Raw genomic sequence first — 14,157 nt, 5'->3', positions numbered from 1 at the left:
AGCTTTATGGAGGCATCACTCCTCAAGGTCCCTTACGTCGCAGCGTAACAAATTGCTTTAACCAATTGCACCATCTGCTGGTTGGATTTGAAAAAAATTACAGGGAGGATTTTATTTTATTTTTCCAGGTTATCAAATCAAATTAGGGCTTGTTTAAAAACAAAAGGTTTTCAGGAGCTCTGTTTAATGCGACCACTCACACAGCCATCTTGTACCGTCCCCCAAATGGTTTTCGGGTGTAGCATCATCATCGTTAAACTAACCTGGTCCCCTAATTAGAAAATGTTATATGGACACTCGTGACCTGCAAACCGATATTTCATTTCAGAATTGTATAAAATTAGGTTAGGGTCCCATTTTAGGCTATTTAGCAGACGTGCTTATCCAGAGCGGCTTACAGTAAGGGCCTTACTCAAGGGCACATCAACATATTATTATTTTCAACTAGGGCTCTTAACCGCTAGGCTACCTGCCACGGGTTAGGAGCTTGGTTAAGGTTTGGCTAAAGCTCGATGTTGGTTAGTTGTTTTGCAGGTCGGCAGTGTCCTTAAAGTCTCTTCCCGCCTAATCCAATAGTGTGTGATTGTGGCCTGCAATTCGGGGCATTCCTGCATGCGGTGATTCCTGTTGGTCAAAAGATTCAATAAAAGTATTATCAGACTTTTTCACCCCCACCTCCCATGTACCGGTGTCCTCAACAGGGACAGCACAGTGTCCTTCGCTCCCCTCTGTCGAATACCTGCCCTCTCCGTCAAATAAAATAACATTTGATCCAATTTTCTTCGTCATATGCTTTGTAAAAACAGGTGTGGACTAACAGTGAAATGCTTACTTATGGTCCGTTCCCAACAACGCAGAGAGAGATAATATACAAGCAATAAGACGTAATAATGACAAGGATTAATAGATACACCATGTGTAACGATAACTTAGCTGTATACAAAGGGTACCAGTCCGAGATGATGAGCACATACGAGGTAATTGATACACTGCATTCGGAAAGGATTCAGACCACTTGACTCTTTCCACATTTTGTTACGCAACAGCCTTACTCTAATGTATTAAATCCCTCATCAATCTACACACATACATTTTTGCTAATTTAAAATATATACAAAACTGAAATATCACATTTACATAAATATTCAGACCCTTAACTCAGGACTTTGTTGAAGCACCTTTGGCAGCAATTACAGCCTGGAGTCATCTTGGGTATGACACTACATGCTTGGCACACATGTATTTGGGGAGTTTCTCCCATTCTTCTCTGCAGATCCTCTCAAGCTCTGTCAGGTTGGATGGGGAGTGTCGCTGTACAGTTATTTTCAGGTCTCTCCAGAGATGTTCGATCAGGTTCAAGTCTGGTCTCTGGCTGGGCCACTCAAGCACATTCAGAGACTTGTCTCAAAGCCACTCCTGCGTTGTCTTGGCTGAGTGCTTAGGGTTGTTATCCTCACCCCAGTCTGAGGTCCTGAGCCCTCTGGAGAAGGTTTTCCTCAAGGATCTCTGTTGCACTTAGCTCCAATCATCTTTCCCACGATCCTGACTGGTCTACCAGTCTCTGCCACTGGAAAACATTCCCACATGCTGTTACCACCATGCTTCACCGTAGGGATGGTGCCAGGTTTCCTCCAGACATGACAATTGGCATTCAGGCCAAAGAGTTAAAACCTTGGTTTCATCAAACCAGAGAATCTTGTTTTAAATGGTCTGAGAGTCTTCATGGGCCTTTTGGCAAACTCCAAGCAGGCTGTCATGTGCCTTTTACTGTAAAGGCCTGATTGGTGGAGTGCTGCAGAGATGGTTGTCCTTCTGACAGGTTCTCCCATCTCCACAGAGGAACTCTAGAGCTTTGTTAGAGTGACCATCGGGTTCTTGGTCACCTCCCTGATCAAGGCCCTTCTCGCCTGACTGCTCAGTTTGGCCGGGCGGCCAGCTCTAGGAAGAGTCTTGGTGGTTCCAAACCACTTACATTTAAGAATGATGGAGGTCACTGTGTTTTTGGGGACATTCAATACTGCAGAAATCTTTGTGTACCCTTCTCCAGATCTGTGCCTCAACACAATCCTGTCTTGGAGCTCTACGGACAATTCCTTCGACCTCATGGCTTGGTTTTTGCTCTGACTAGCACTGTCAACTGTGGGACCTTATATAGACACATTTGTGCCTTTCGAAATCATGCCCAATCAATTGAATTTACGACAGGTGGACTCCAAGTTGTTGAAACATCAAGCATGATCAATGGAAACAGGATGCACCTGAGCTCAATTTCGATCTCATAGCAAAAGGTCTGAATACTTATTTATATAAGGTATTTCTGTATTTTCTAAAAACAGGCTTTCGCAGTGTCATTTTGGGGTATTGTGTGTAGATTGACGAGGAATAAGTCTTTAGAATGAGGCTGTAACGTAACAAAATATGAAAAAGTCAAGGGTCCTGAATACTTTCAGAATGCACAGTATTAGTAACAGAGAGTAAACAGTAGCAGCAGCGTACGTGATGAGTAAAAGAAGTTCGTTCAAAAAGGGTCAATGCAAATAAACTCAGCAAAAAAAGAAACATCCTCTCACTGTCAACTGCGTTTATTTTCAGCAAACTTAACATGTGTAAATATTTGTATGAACATAAGATTCAACAACTGAGACAAACAGAACAAGTTCCACAGACATGTGACTAACAGAAATTGAATAATGTGTCCCTGAACAAAGGGGGGGTCAAAATGAAAAGTAACAGTCAGTGTGGCCACCAGCTACATTAAGTACTCCTCGTGGATTGCACCAGATTTATCAGTTCTTGCTGCGAGATGTTACCCCACTCTTCCAACAAGGCACCTGCAAGTTCCCAGACATTTCTGGGGGGAATGGCCCTAGCCCTCACCCTCCGATCCAACAGGTTCCAGATGGGCTCAATGGGATTGAGATCCGGGCTCTTCACTGGCCATGGCACGACACTGACATTCCTGTCTTGCAGGAAATCACGCACAGAACAAGCAGTATGGATGGTGGCATTGTCATGCTGGAGGGTTATGTCAGGATGAGCCTGCAGGAAGGGTACCACATGAGGGAGGAGGATGTCTTCCCTGTAACGCACAGTGTTGAGATTGCCTGCAATGACAACAAGCTCAGTCCGATGATGCTGTGACACACTGCCCCAGACCATGACGGACCCTCCACCTCCAAATCGATCTCGCTCCAGAGTACAGGCCTTAGTGTAATGTTCATTCCTTCGATGATAAACGCGAATCCGACCATCACCCCATGTAAGTCAAAACCACGACTCGTCAGTGAAGAGCACTTTTTGCCAGTCCTGTCTGATCCAGCGACGGTGGGTATGAGCCCATAGGCGACATGGTTGCCGGTGAGGTCTGGTGGGGACCTGCCCTACAACAGGCCTACAAGCCCTCAGTCCAGCCTCTCTCAGACTATTGTGGACAGTCTGTGCACTGATGGAGGGATTGTGCATTCATGGTGTAACTCGGGAAGTTGTTGTTGCCATCCTGTACCTGTCCCGCAGGTGTGATGGTCACTGCGGGGACTTATTAATAAGCCGATGACTGATGTGATAAACTCCTCAATGCCATCAAGTGAGTCCCCGAATATATTCCAGTCTGTGCTAGCAAAATGGTCCTGTAGCTTTGGCTTCATCTCATCACTTCCGTATTGACCGCTGGTACTCCATGTATGAGTTTTGCTTGTAAGCAGCAATCAGAAAGATAGAGTTATCGTCATATTTGCCAAATGAAGGGTGAGGGAGAGCTTTTTATGCATTTCTGTGTGTGGCGAAAAGGTGATATGGAGTTTTTTCACCTCTAGTTGCACATGGCATGCTGGTAGAAATGAGGTAAGACTGATTTCGCGGTTCCTGCATTAAATTCACCGGCCACTAGGAGCGCCGCCTCTGGATGAGCATTGTCTTGTTTGTTTATGGTCCTAAACAGCTCATTGAGTGCGATCTTAGTGCCAGCATCTTTTTTGATGGTACATAAACAGCTACAAAAATATGGATGACATCTCTCTTTGTAAATAGTATGGTTACAGCTTATCATAAGGTACTCTAACGCAGCGAGCAGAACCTCGAGACTTCCTTAATATTAGAGATTGCGCACCAGCTGTTCCAAAGAGACACACACCTCCACCCTTGAGCTTACCTGACGCTGCCGTTCAGTCTTTCTGATGCATAGAAAAATCAGCTAGAATAATATCCATGTCCTTGTTCAGGATATTGTGGTTCTTCAGGTCCCATTGATAGGACATTCTCAAAAGGAGCAATTGTATCTCTTGACTTCTGATTTCTGAACGAGACATACTGAGACAACTACCCTCCACACTCCTCGTGCTGAATAAATCCACCTCCTAACCGAAGTGGATGAATAGCAACAGTGGTGCTATACGTTTTTTGTTGTTGTCTAGAACCGTTCTCTTCACTAAATCAGTAAATCATAGTACAAACTTCTAGTAGGAGAATCAGATACTGAGTGATTGGATAAGCCTCTGGAGAAATTGTGAGTGGAAGAACATACTCTTTGGGGACCAACCAGGTCAACCTGCGCTAAGGTAATTAACCACTTGTTGTAATACATAGTAGTAAGTGTTTTGATGATGTTTGATGTTATAGATTAAGGACAAAGAAAAACTGTAATAACATGTACAACTGTGTGACTTGCAAACATTGAATAAAAAGTAGAAACTAGACCAAAACCCTAGGGGAGAAAACGCCTCTGACACTCCCGTTCTAAGGGAACAAGTCTAGTTTCTACACAAAAGACAATTTAAAGGATTGGACAGCCAACTCATTTATATTGTAAAAAGCAAAGTTACTCTGTATTAATATTCAAGCAGTATTAACCGACGGGTTTAGGCATTAAATCATAAATCGTTTGTCTAGATACTAGAGTGATTGGGAACCCTATAAGAGCAACGGCGAATTAAAGAGCCTACTCTATAAAGGGTAAATAGACATTAAATCGTAAATCGTTTGTCTAGATACAAGAGTCTTATAGGGAATCCTATAGAACAATGGCGAGTTGAAGAGTCTACTCTCTGTCAACAGCTACTCTTCCCGGGGTCCAGCAACATAAGACAGTTAAATACAGTTTAAAATACTACTTGCATTACATGCCATAACACCTTATCCAGCACATTCAGTGTGTTCCCTCAGACCACCACATATTTACAATACAACATCCATGTGTACGTGTGTGTAGAGTATGTGTCTTATCATTTGCATGTGTGTCTGTGCCTGTGGGTGTCTCTTCACAGTCCCTGCTGTTCCAGAAGGCGTCTTTTTATATATGTTTTAAAAGAAATCTGATTCCACTGCTTGCATCAGTTACCTTATGTGGAATAGAGTTCCATATAGCCATGGCTCTATGTAGTACTGTGAGCCTCCAATAGTCTGTTCTTGACCTCTGGTAGCATGTCTTGTGGGGTATGCATGGGTGTCCGAGCTGTGTGCTATTAGCACTAAAAGTTTACTAAGGGTTGGTAACAGGCTGACTGGTTGGCTATTTGAGCCTGTAAAGGGGGCTATACTATTATTGGGTAGCGGAATTACTTTAGCTTCCCTCCAAGTCTGAGTGCACACACTTTCTAGTAGGCTTAGATTGAAGATATGGCAAATAGGAGTAGCAATATTGTCCACTATTATCTTCAGTAATTTTTTCATCCAAGTTGTCAGACCCTGGTGGCTTGTCATTGTTGAAAGAAACAATAAACCGTTTCTTGAGGATTTACCAGCTAAACCTGACGTGATATGTCTCCAGGACACATGGCTTAAACCTACTCTAGATTTTGTATTACAAGGTTACGTTGCAGTCCGTAGAGATAGGGTGGCAGTGGGAGCAGTGTTACCTTTTGTCACGATCGTTATAATGAGTGGACCAAGATGCAGCGTGGTATGATTCCATCCTCTTTATCTTGAAGTGAACCTCATTGAAAACAAATGCAAAACGAAACGTGAAGCTGCTGTAGTGCTCACAGGCAACTATACATAGTTAAGATCCCACAAAGCACAATGGGGAAATGGCTGTCTAAATATGATCCCCAATCAGAGACAACGATAAACAGCTGCCTCTGATTGGGATCCAAACCAGGCCATCATAGATCATTAATCACCTAGATAACCCACCTAGTCACTGTCACGCCCTAACAAACATAGAGAATAAACAGCTCTCTATGGTCAGGGCGTGACAGTACCCCCCCCCCCCCCAAAGGTGCGGACTCCGACGGCAAAACCTGACTCAATAGGGGAGGGTCCAGGTGTGCATCTCCCGTCGGGGGCAGCTCTGGTGCGGGGCGAAGTACCCACTCCGCTCGCAGATACATCAACTTCCATGGCGGCTCTGGCGCGGGGATTGTCTCCGGAAGCTCCGGACCGTGGCTCGTCGCCGGAGGAACCGGACCGTGGGTCGTCGCCAGAGGAACCGGATCGTAGATCGTCGCTGGGGACTCCAGACCGTGGATCGTCGTAGGAGGCACTGGACCGTTGATTGTCGCCGGAGGCTCCGGACTGTGGATCGTCACCGGAGGAACCGGGCCGTAGATCATCACCGGAGGTTCCGGACTGGGAACCCTCGCAGGAGGCTCTGGACTGGGAACCTCATCCCTGAAGGCTCTGGACCGCAGACTGTCGCTGGTGGTTCCGGACCGTGGACCGTCGCTGGTGGTTCCGGACCGTGGACCGTCGCTGGTGGGTCCGGACCATGGACCGTCTCAGGAGGTTCCGCCGGACCGTGGACCGTCTCAGGAGGTTCCGCCGGACCGTGGACCGTCTCAGGAGGTTCCGGACTGTGGGCCGTCTCAGGAGGTTCCGGACTGTGGGCCGTCTCAGGAGGTTCCGGACTGTGGGCCGTCTCAGGAGGTTCCAGACCGTGGACAGTCTCAGGAGGTTCCGGACGTGGACCGTCTCAGGAGGTTCCGGACGTGGACCATCGTAGGAGGTTCAGGACTGTGGACCATCGGAGGTTTCTGGACTGTGCACGCACCACTTTTCCGTATTAAAAAAAAAAAAAGTTTTTAAACAAGATTTATTTTTTCATTTAACTTCACCAATTTGGACTATTTTGTGTATGTCCACTACATGAAATCCAAATAAAAATCAATTTATATTACAGGTTGTAATGCAACAAAATAGGAAAAACGCCAAGGGAGATTAACACTTTTGCAAGGCACTGTAGTTGGGAGGTATGGGAGGAATCTACTGGTAGGGATCACTAACCAATCATGTTGTCACGCCCTGACCATAGAGAGCCCTCGGTTCTCTATGGTGTTTAGGTCAGAGCGTGACTAGGGGGTGTTCTAGTCATTGATTTTCTATGTGGCTGGGTTGTATGGTTCCTAATTAGAGGCAGCTGGTAATCGCTGCCTCTAATTGGGGATCATATTTAGGAAGCCCTTTCTCTCACCTGCTTTGTGGGATATTGTGTTTGTGTTTGTGCTCGTTGCACCACTGATGTCACGTATTCGTTGTTGGTTTATTGTTTGAAGTTTGAAGTTTTCACCTTACAACAGTTACAACAACCTTACAACGTTCACAACAGTCCGGTGCCACCTGTTCTGACTCCACTCCCCAGGCCTCCAGTGCGCCTCCTCAGTCCCGCTCCTAGGCCGGAGCCTTCCTCTGCGCCGGTGCCCAGTCCAGGCACGGTGTCCAGTCCCGCTCCAAGGCCGGAGCCTTCCTCTGCGCCGGTGCCCAATCCAGGCATTGTGTCCAGTCCCGCTCCAAGGCAGGAGCCTTCCTCTGTGCCGATGCCCAGTCCAGGCACGGCGTCCAGTCCAGCTCCAAGGCCGGAGCCTTCCTCGGCGCCGGTGCCAAGTCCAGGCACGGCGTCCAACCCAGCTCCCGCACCGGAGCCGCCACCGATACTAGTCACACCCCCCCCCATTTGGTTTCAGGTTTTGAGTCCACACCTTTGGGGGGGGGGGGGGGGTACTGTCACGTATGGTTCCCATTTAGAGACAGCTGGTAATCGTTGCCTCTAATTGGGGATCATATTTAGGAAGCCCTTTCTCCCACCTGCTTTGTGGGATATTGTGTTTGTGTTTGTGCTTGTTGCACCACTGATGTCACGTTGTTCATTGATTGTTTTTTGTTTGAAGTTTTCACCGTAATAAAGATGTGGATTTCTACACACGCTGCGCCTTGGTCCGTCCATTATCAAGAACGTGACACATGTGAACTGTAGCAATGAGGGTGGAAGATACAACAGGAAATGGGATGAGGAGATGGATTTTTGGGAAAGCGGAATGGGGTCAGTTTCAGGAGTTGAGTGAACAGGAGCTACTGCAGGTGGATCTAAGTGCAGATATAGAAACAGTGAATGATGCAATAAGAAGCGATAGTAGGGGCTGCAAGGCTGCAAGATGATACCCATGGGTACAGGGGGGAGAAGGAGGAAGGCAGGTGATACCCATGGGTACAGGGGGAGGAGGAGGAAGGCAGTTCCCTAGTGGACTGAAGTGCAGAGAAGCTGTGAAGAGTAGGAACAGGGCTTTCAAGATGTTGAAACGGTCCCATAGCTACCAGCAAATGATACAGTATAAGAAAGCTCAAGTAGAATTAAGGAGAACCATTAGGACAGCTAAGAGGGAGTATTGGTGTCGGTTCTGTGGAAACAGGCAGGATTACTCTTGTGGGAGAGGTATGGGGGATGATTGAGAGGATGAGTGGGGTCAGACGAGATTGGGATATCCCTGTGCTGAAAGGTGCGGAGACCGTTGCAGTGAGAGACATGGAGAAGGCAAAGACGTTACCCCAGGCATTTGTGAAGATGGACAGCTCAAATAATCTGCCAGAGTGACAGTGTGCACAAGAGAGTGTCAGAGGGGAGCGTCCAGGGATTCTGGTTCAGAGATAGGTGGTGGAGGATGCATTCAATGCCCCTTTTACACTGGATCAGATGAAGAAAGTGATAGCTAAAGCTGGGGTAACATTTACTGGAAAGGATTAGATGTGTTACATCATGATGGCTCATCTCAGTGACACCGCAATGACAAAAGTATTAGGCTTTTACAATAGGGTGTGGCAGGAAGGGAAGCTGCCTGACAGTTGGAAGCATACAGTAGGGGTGGCGAAACGGAAACCTGGGAATAATCCTACTAATCCATCAAGTTATAGGCCAATAGCATTGACACCTCATGTCTGTAAACTTATGGAAAGGATGATAACAGAAAGGCTGACATACTTCCTGGAGAGCAGAGGCCTAATGTCACCAAATCAAATGGGTTCAGGAACGATAGATCCTGGGCAGGGAAACGACAGCTCCTGGGCAGGGAAACGACAGCTCCTGGGCAGGGAAACGACAGCTCCTGGGCAGGGAAACGACAGCTCCTGGGCAGGGAAACGACAGCTCCTGGGCAGGGAAACGACAGATCCTGGGCAGGGAAACGACAGATCCTGGGCAGGGAAACGACAGATCCTGTACTCTAGTCAGTTACATGGGAGGCACAGGCAAATAAGGAGGTGGTGGTAGCCATTTTCTTTGATGTAGAGAAGGCCTATGATATGTGGAAAGAGGGCCTGCATATCAAACTGGAAAGCATGGGGGTTGGAGGAAGTTTTTCTTTTTTACTGGATGAAGGACTTTTTGGACAATAAATACAAGTGAGGAGCTCCATGTCAAAACGTTACGAGGTAGAGGATGGTACCCTCCAGGGAAGTGTAATTAGGCCTTTGTTATTCTCTATTATGACAGACCAGATATTGGGAGGTCATTGTTTTTGGATGAAGGGGCGCTGTGAAAGAGAGCGAGAAATATTCACCATACAGCCGGGAGAGTTTAAGAAGCGATCAGATACGTTTTTTACTAAAAGGTAGGTTTGGGGAGGAAATATGCCTGAAGCTGTACGGGAGGAATCTGGAGAGGGTGTGAGTGTTTAGGTTCTGGGGGTTCTGGTTTGACACTCAAATTACATAGACAGAACATATTAACAAAGTAGTTATCAAAGGACAGACCATATTGAATTACCTGCATTACCTGTCAGGAATGGAGTGGCGGGAAGAATGGAGTGGCGGGAAGAATGGAGTGGCGGGGAGAATGGAGTGGTGGGGAGAATGGAGTGGCGGGGAGAATGGAGTGGCGGGGAGAATGGAGTGGCGGGGAGAATGGAGTGGCGGGGAGAATGGAGTGGCGGGGAGAATGGAGTGGCGGGAAGAATGCCATTGAAAGCGTTATATAGCGCTATCAAGGTCATCACTGAACTATGGAAGTGTAGCATATGGATCAGCAGCTCCGACATCTTTAAAAAAAGCTAGATGTAATCCAGGCTCAAGCTCTAAGAATATGTAGTCGAACAGTCAGGACCTTCCCAGTGGCAACGCTGCATGCTTGACAGGGTAAGAGCTGGTGAAGAAGGAGTAGATACAATATTTACTGTAAGTAAACATTTAAGAACTCAGTACTATGCTGTCTGGAATATATTCACCGATGGATCCAAGAACCCTAAAACAGGGAGGACAGGTGCAGCTTTTAGTGTTCCTGAGTTTAAGGTGGCAGTAACAACAAGAGCAACGAATCATTTATCTGTTTACAAAATGGAGTTGCTGGCCATACTCTTTTTTGCAGAGTAGGTGGAGGATGTGAGGCCAGACATCTGCTCTGACTCCTGTGCAGAACTGATGAGCTTAAATTAATTTGTGTATCGGAGCGGACAGGATGTTTTGTATGAGATTTTGCAGTGCTTGTAGGGTGAGACAGATGGGGGTATTTGTCATGTTCCTCTGTGTACCAGCTCATGTGGGAGTAGAGGGGAATGAGGAGGTGGATGTTATCGCCAAGCAGGTTCTTAAACATCCTAATGTTGAAATGGAAATGTCAATCAGAAAAGCAGAAGCCAAGAGGTTGATAAAAACTGTGCTTAAAAACAAATAGCAACAGTTGTGCAACAGGGAGAGAAAGGGAAGACACCTGTATAAGATCCAGGAAAAAGTGGGGGCAGGGAGGTCATCAGGTCGAGACAGAAGGGAGGAATGTGTGATTACAAGGCTGAGGGCCTCCCGAGTGGCGCAGTGGTCTAAGGCCAATAGAGATTCTGAGTTCGAGTCCAGGTTCTGTCGCAGCCGGCCGCAACCGGGAGACCCACGGGGCGGCGCACAATTGGCACAGCATTGTCCGGGTTAGGGGAGGGTTTGGCCGGCAGGCATGTCCTCATCCCATCGCGCACTAGCGACTCCTGTGGCGGGCCGGGCGCAGTGCATGCTGACACGGTTGCCGGGTGTACGGTGTTTCCTCCGACACATTGGTGCGGCTGGCTTCCGGGTTAAGTGGGCCTTGTGTCAAGAAGCAGTGCAGCTTGGTTGGGTTGTGTTGTGTTTCGGAGGACGCAAGGCTCTCGACCTTCGCCTCTCCTGAGTCCGTACGGGAGTTGCAGCAATGAGACAAGACTGTAACTACCAATTGGATACCATGAAATTGGGGAGAAAAGGGTAAAAAAAAAATGTAAAAATTACAAGGCTGAGACACACAAGGCTCAACAGTACATTGAAATTGGTAGGAAAACATCTGACTGGGAGGTGTGATCACTGTCAGGAGGAGATGAAGACAGTGGAAGACGTGCTATTTCAGTGCCAGGAATATGGGAGATAAAGGGAGAGATTGTTATCAGATATATGGAGTAATTGAGGAGCCAAGCATAAGTTAACTGCTGGGGAAATCTTCAGGGGATGTAGTATTTAATTATGTATTTTGTTTCCTTAAGAAGACAAGAATAATGAATTCCATGTCTCTGGTCCACACTCCAGTCCAGTAGGTGGCGGTAATGCACCTTAAAGTTGGTTGCCAGCCACCTTATAAAATCCACAGCAGCAATCACATTTCTCACAAGTAACGATGATATAATTACTTCTAGGTGACATATATTTCCAAAGGATGAATGCACTAACTGTAAGACGCTCTGGATACGAGTGTCTGCTAAATGACTCCAATAAAATATATTTACCATATACGCCTATTTAAAATAATTGCAAAAGGTTACAATATCAGGCATCTAAGAAGTTTAAGCTTAGTCTAATTGACAATGGCGCTGCAAATTTCATAACTCAGCCAACTATGCTTTGTGGGAGCAGGGTAGGTCAGGGCATCTTGGTAACTTGGTTTATTTGTTACCAAGCCTGCTGTTAGAATCATATAATTAAGAATTAGAATAGATAGTAATTTAATAGGATATCTATGGTTAGAATCAGTGTTTAATTTACTTTCAACAAGCGGGGTTGTCAGGTAAAAAGGAAGAAAGATACATTCCAAAGCTAGAGCCATGCTGTCCTTTACAAATAGGAAGAAAGATACATTCCAAAGCTAGAGCCATGCTGTCCTTTACAAATAGGAAGAAAGATACATTCCAAAGCTAGAGCCATGCTGTCCTTTACAAATAGGAAGAAAGATACATTCCAAAGCTAGAGCCATGCTGTCCTTTACAAATAGGAAGAAAGATACATTCCAAAGCTAGAGCCATGCTGTCCTTTACAAATAGGAAGAAAGATACATTCCAAAGCTAGAGCCATGCTGTCCTTTACAAATAGGAAGAAAGATGCATTCCAAAGCTAGAGCCATGCTGTCCTTTACAAATAGGAAGAAAGATACATTCCAAAGCCAGAGCCATGCTGTCCTTTACAAATAGGAAGAAAGATACATTCCAAAGCCAGAGCCATGCTGTCCTTTACAAATAGCAAGTTCTACAACTCCGGTAGGTCTACAGGTATGGAAGCTTTTGATAAAGGTATTACAACTGCTTACTGTTTATCTTCTGGTGTCATTAAAGTGAGAGGTATGCACCTGCAGTAGGCTATCACTTAGGTTGTGGCGTGGTCACATGGCTGCTTTAGACAGGCAGCCCAATTCTGATAGTTTTTTTTCACTAATTGGTCTTCTGACCAATCAGATCAGCATCAGATCAGATCTGCTGTGAATGGTCAAAAGACCAATTAGTGGAAAAAAATATTTGAATTGGGCTGCCTGTGTGAATGCAGCCTAGTCTCTAGTCTCTTCAGTTTATCCATAGGTAAAATCTACTCAAATTTGCCCAAAGTCAGTTACTTTATGACTTTGGTTTTGCAATGCATCTACCAGTTGGGTTAAATGTGGAAGACACTTGTATTGATTGTGGACCGGTGGAAATCTGTCCTTTGGTCTGATGAGTCCAAATTTAAGATTTTTGGTTCCAACTGCTGTGTCTTTGTGAGACGCAGAGTAGGTGAACGGATGATCTCTGCATGTGTGGTTCCCACCGTGAAGCATGGAGGAGGTGGTGTGATGGTGCTTTGCTGGTGACTCTGTCAGTGATTTATTTAGAATTCAGGGCACACTTAACCAGCATGGCTACCACAGCATCCTGCAGCGATGCGCCATCCCATCTGGTTGGCGTTTAGTGGGACTATCATTTGTTTTTCAGCAGGACAATGACCCAACACACCTCCAGGCTGTGTAAAGGCTATTTGACCAAGAAGGAGAGTGATGAAGTGCTGCATCAGATGACCTGGCCTCCACAATCCCCTGACCTCAATCCAATTGAGATGGATTGGGATGAGTTGGACCGCAGAGTGAAGAAAAAGCAGCCAACAAGTGTTCAGCATATGTGGGAACTCATTTAAGACTGTTGAAAAAGCATTCCATGTGACTACCTCACGAAGCTGGTTGAGAGAATGCCAAGATGGTGCAAAAGCTGTCATCAAGGCAAAGAGTGGCTGCTTTGAAGAATCTCAAATATATTTGTTACACTTTTTTGGATACTAAAAGGATTCCATACATGTCATTTCATTGTGTATGTCTTCACTATTATTCTACAATGTAGAACAAAGTAACAAAGAAAAACCCTTGAATTATTAGGCGTGTCCAAGCATTTGACTGGTCTGAATACTTGCCTTTTGTAAATTATTAAGACCCCTAGACTTCTCACATTGATACATTACAGGCTTATTTTAAATTGCATTAAATTAAAAAAATACTCCGCAATCTACACACAATATTCCATCATGATGAAGATAAAATTTGAGCAAATGTATTAACAATTGAACACATAAATACCTTATTTACATAAGTATTTAGACACTTTGCTTGTTTCTACAACTTGATTGGAGTCCACCTGTGGTAAATTCAATTGATTGGACATCATTGGGAAAGACACACACCTGTCTATATAACGTCCCACAGATGACAGTGCATGTCAG

The 14,157-nt window shown here is 45.6% G+C and overlaps 1 protein-coding gene across 1 annotated transcript in view; it reads right to left on the bottom strand.

Annotated features, from left to right (window-relative positions):
* zgc:100829 (mucin-2) overlaps window positions 1–12,781 on the bottom strand; it is a 55,061-nt gene extending 42,280 nt beyond the window's left edge. The window contains exon 1 of the mRNA XM_031808872.1: window positions 12,728–12,781. The gene's annotated coding sequence lies outside the window, so the exon portion shown is untranslated. The remainder of the gene's footprint in view (window positions 1–12,727) is intronic.
* Between the last annotated feature and the right edge of the window lie 1,376 nt (window positions 12,782–14,157).

The sequence above is a fragment of the Oncorhynchus kisutch genome, linkage group LG29 (assembly GCF_002021735.2).
Source record: "Oncorhynchus kisutch isolate 150728-3 linkage group LG29, Okis_V2, whole genome shotgun sequence".
In the NCBI taxonomy this organism is placed as follows: Eukaryota; Metazoa; Chordata; class Actinopteri; order Salmoniformes; family Salmonidae; genus Oncorhynchus; species Oncorhynchus kisutch.
This window is presented reverse-complemented; position numbering and strand designations above follow the sequence as displayed.